The 5,000-nt window shown below is 44.2% G+C and overlaps 2 non-coding genes across 2 annotated transcripts; both read right to left on the bottom strand.

Annotated features, from left to right (window-relative positions):
• Positions 1-478: 478 nt before the first annotated feature.
• LOC128681278 (5.8S ribosomal RNA) lies at positions 479-635 on the bottom strand. Its single transcript, XR_008405965.1, has one exon. It is a non-coding gene; the product is annotated as a 5.8S ribosomal RNA (ribosomal RNA).
• A 306-nt stretch (positions 636-941) lies between these two features.
• On the bottom strand, positions 942-2,849 carry LOC128681295 (small subunit ribosomal RNA). Its single transcript, XR_008405981.1, has one exon. It is a non-coding gene; the product is annotated as a small subunit ribosomal RNA (ribosomal RNA).
• Between the last annotated feature and the right edge of the window lie 2,151 nt (positions 2,850-5,000).

Below are 5,000 nucleotides of genomic sequence, written 5' to 3'. Positions count from 1 at the left end.
AAAATGAGAGGCAGACTCGATATCCGTCAGCGCTACGGCGGCGCGAACGAGCGAGCGCGCCGGCTGTGACGCCGACGCGGCGCGCTTCGAAGGCGACGTCGATACGCTCTTCGGACGTCGAGTCCGCCTACCTCCGCTTAGTGGTTGGTGGTGGTATATTGCGCGGCGCGGCGCGACCGAACACACTCTCCTCTGGCATCAATCACACCAACGAAGAGTCGCTTCGGCGCGCCGGCCGCCGCAAGGAGTGTTGTGTAGTACCCCACACACACACACCACCCAACCAACCCGCGGCAAATATAATATTTTTGAACGGACCTGACACGTGTGTTTCACCACTACTCCAACCACCCAACACCCGCGCGCTCTACACGCGCGAGAGAGAGCAGCAGCAGCAGCAGCAGCAGAAACAACAACAACGTCGGAACCGTCACGTGCGCGAAGTTAGCGCGCAGTGTGGCCTTTGTTTTTATGCAGCCGGCCCTCAGACAGGAGTGGTCCCGGATGTGTCTCCAGGGACCGCAATGTGCGTTCGAAATGTCGATGTTCAAATGTGTCCTGCAGTTCACACTATGACGCGCAGTTAACTGCGTTCTTCATCGACCCGCGAGCCAAGTGATCCACCGTCCAGGGTAGTGGTTTCTTTTGGTTGTGGTAAAAAAAAAAAAAAAAAAATATAATAATAATAATAATATCTTAGAATGGGCGCCGCGAAGCGCCCGCTCTAAACCGCGCATTCAATTTTCGGTGTCCGTGAGAGCGCGACGAGGCTTGCGGATTTTTACCCGTCGTCTCTCTGATATCTCTTCACGGCACACCCCGCACCGCACCCACCACTATAATATAAAAGTGGTGTTTGTGCGTGCGTCTCTATATATATCTATGGATTATTTTACGCATACACACGCGACACGCGTGCGCGCGCGCGTACGTATACACGTTAATGATCCTTCCGCAGGTTCCCCTACGGAAACCTTGTTACGACTTTTACTTCCTCTAAATGATCAAGTTTGGTCAACTTCCCAGCAACGCCGACGGCCGTGAAGCCACCGCGTGTCGGTCCGAAGACCTCACTAAATCATTCAATCGGTAGTAGCGACGGGCGGTGTGTACAAAGGGCAGGGACGTAATCAACGCGAGCTTATGACTCGCGCTTACTAGGAATTCCTCGTTTATGGGGGATAATTGCAAACCCCAATCCCCAGCACGAAGGAGTTTCAACGGGTTGCCCGGGCCTCTAGGCCAGGGAGAACATGCTGATTCCTTCAGTGTAGCGCGCGTGCGGCCCAGGACATCTAAGGGCATCACAGACCTGTTATTGCTCAATCTCGTGCGGCTCGAAGCCGCCGGTCCCTCTAAGAAGAATTTTAATACGCCGCCAGTGAGTTGCGCGACCGAAGCCGCGCACACCTAAATGGCGACGCCTATTTAGCAGGCTAGAGTCTCGTTCGTTACCGGAATTAACCAGACAAATCGCTCCACCAACTAAGAACGGCCATGCACCACCACCCACCGAATCAAGAAAGAGCTGTTAATCTGTCAATCCTTCCGGTGTCCGGGCCTGGTGAGATTTCCCGTGTTGAGTCAAATTAAGCCGCAGGCTCCACTCCTGGTGGTGCCCTTCCGTCAATTCCTTTAAGTTTCAGCTTTGCAACCATACTCCCCCCGGAGTCCAAAATCTTTGGTTTCCCGGAAGCTGCCCGCCGAGCCATTGTAGTAACGTCGGCGGATCGCTAGATGACATATTTACGGTTAGAACTAGGGCGGTATCTAATCGCCTTCGAACCTCTAACTTTCGTTCTTGATTGATGAAAACACCTTTGGCAAATGCTTTCGCTGATGTTCGTCTTGCGACGATCCAAGAATTTCACCTCTAACGTCGCAATACGAATGCCCCCAGTTATCCCTATTAATCATTACCTCGGAGTTCTGAAAACCAACAAAATAGAACCGAGATCATATTCTATTATTCCATGCACGAAATATTCAAGCAGCATTTTGAGCCCGCTTTGAGCACTCTAATTTGTTCAAAGTAAAATTGTCGGCCCACCTCGACACTCACTGAAGAGCATCGCGATAGGATTTTGATATTGAACCGGTGTTTTACCACCGATTCACCGACGATATGCTCCGCAAACGTGTCAGTATCACCGCGGATGCGGTGCACCGACAGCGCGGCGCACAAATGCAACTACGAGCTTTTTAACCGCAACAATTTTAGTATACGCTATTGGAGCTGGAATTACCGCGGCTGCTGGCACCAGACTTGCCCTCCAATTGTTCCTCGTTAAAATATTTAAAGTGTACTCATTCCGATTACGAGGCCTCGTAAGAGTCCCGTATCGTTATTTTTCGTCACTACCTCCCCGTGCCGGGAGTGGGTAATTTGCGCGCCTGCTGCCTTCCTTGGATGTGGTAGCCGTTTCTCAGGCTCCCTCTCCGGAATCGAACCCTGATTCCCCGTTACCCGTGACAACCATGGTAGTCGCAGAAACTACCATCGAAAGTTGATAAGGCAGACATTTGAAAGATGCGTCGCCGGTACTGGACCATGCGATCGGCAAAAGTTATCCAGATTCATCAAAATTAACGACTTCGAGCGCGAGTCCGCACCCACCGTCGATTGGTTTTGATCTAATAAAAGCACTCATCCCATCACTGGTCAGAGTTCTGATTGCATGTATTAGCTCTAGAATTACCACAGTTATCCAAGTAACTGAGTAAGATCTAAGGAACCAAAACTGATATATTGAGCCATTCGCGGTATCGCCTTAATACGGCTTGCACTGAGACATGCATGGCTTAATCTTTGAGACAAGCATATAACTACTGGCAGGATCAACCAGGGAGCTAACAAAAAGCGCGCGAGCGCGCTCTCTAGTCAGCGTGTGTGTTGTGTGTGAACACAACACAGTGAAACGCCGCGTCTCGTCCGAAGACCGGACGAGAGCGGCGCGTGCCATCTTCCTACTCTACTCATTCTCCTCCGTTATAGGGAAAGAGAGCGAAGCGAGAGAGCACTGTGGAGTTTTGTGTTTATTTTATAAACACGGGTCGAGAGAGACCTCAACCGAAAGTTCGCTAATAGACGCGACGCTTTGTAAACATCGTTACGTTTTTCACATATAGTGAAAGCGTACGCATTCACGTCAGAACACCCGGTGTCGGTGGGGCCAGAAACACAAGTCGTACGAACGAAGGGTCCTCGGTATACGATTATTTTATATTATAGTGGTGTGTTGTGTGGGCGAAGAGAGAACGCCCCGCCGCCGGTGGCAGTGTGGCTAACAGCGGAGGAGACGTTTCTCTTTAACCCGGTAATTTTTGTTGGGTGGTCGGCGACGCGCACTACCCGCACGGCAATAACTACCGTGAGGCCTGTGGGACACGTCACCTTGATCGACCTAGTCGGACGGATGAGCATTGGTATCAAAAAACGCACACCGTGTGTCCGTCGGTCGACAGTGAGGGCGAAAACGACAAACTCTCCATTAAACATAAAACACATACACAACAAACGACGTACACTTTTTTAAACACTAAACCCAGCAAGAGTTTGTTTCGTTTGTCAGTCTGTCTCTAATATTACAACATACACAACACACACAACAACAACACACATTGCAGCGTATCGTAAAAAAATATACAACACACCACACACAACACCGCCGCCGTATGTGTATATAAATATATAAAAGTTATAATATAGAAACAAATTAACAAGCACGCAACATCACAGAGCACGTCACCTATTGGATGATTTTGTATGTAAAAGGAGAGTTGGTATCGTTATCAGAAACGAGAGCGCGCGCGCGCGCTCAAGCGCTCTCCCCGAATCTTATAAATTGTGCGCAGAGACGACGGACACAGAGCGCCGGCGCGCATCTGCACACTAAGACTCGGGGTTTTCAAAAGCGCGCAAGCGCGCGCGCACATCGCGCCTCCGTCAGCGAGACGAGTCGAGCGCGCCGACGCACTGTCGCGTCTGCACTCTCAACCGTCCACTGCGGTGCACGTATAGATAGCAAACTGTTCAGGGATATCCTTGTGTGTGACGCGTCAGTGTTAGTGTTGATTAATATTAATATTAATATTAATATTAATATTAATATTAATATTAATATTTAGTACTTTTAATATTTTTATATTTATATTTAATATTAATATTAATATTAATATTAATATTAATATTAATATTAATATTAATATTTAATATTAATATTAATATTGATATTAATATTAATAATTTAATATTATAAAATTAATATTTATATCAATAATAATATATTATAATTTAATATATATTAAAAAATAATTATTAATATTAAAAAGAAAACTGTTCTATAATCACTTTTCAATATGAGTTAAAAAGTACGAAATAATTAATATTAAAAAAAATATTCATATTCAAAAAAGAAAACTGTTAGTTAGGTTAGGTTTATTTTTTCTGATATAAATATAAATAAATATAAATATATTAATTAATTAATTAATTAATTAATTAATTAATTAATTAATTAATTAATTAATTAATTAATTAATTAATTAATTAATTAATTAATTAATTAATTAATTAATATAACACATACTTACTCAAACGCGTGTGGTTTTACTACTAATAATAATACTTGACAATACATTGTTTGTTTGTATATAATATGTAATACACCATTTTGAAAGACGACGCAATTTTCCCTCCAAAAGTTGTGACGACGTGTGATTTTTTGAAATATATAATTATAATCTCCTCTGTCTAGGATTTATTGGAACAAAACCGAGTGTTTCTGTGAAACAACATCAAAAGATCCTATTCCAAAGATTGTTTAACTAATTTGTAACAATAATATATAATGTAACAAAAAAAAAAAAAAAAAAATTCAGATTCTCCTTCATGACATGTATATCTGACAGTGTCAGTACAATTTTTTAAACCATAAAGGTATATATGTTGATGATTAAAAAATATATGGATAATAAAACCAAATCCCGCGTTTCTATAA

The sequence above is a fragment of the Plodia interpunctella genome, chromosome 26, assembly GCF_027563975.2.
Source record: "Plodia interpunctella isolate USDA-ARS_2022_Savannah chromosome 26, ilPloInte3.2, whole genome shotgun sequence".
Classification (NCBI taxonomy): Eukaryota; Metazoa; Arthropoda; class Insecta; order Lepidoptera; family Pyralidae; genus Plodia; species Plodia interpunctella.
Note: the sequence above shows the minus strand (reverse complement) of the source record. Positions and strands in the feature narration are given on the sequence as shown.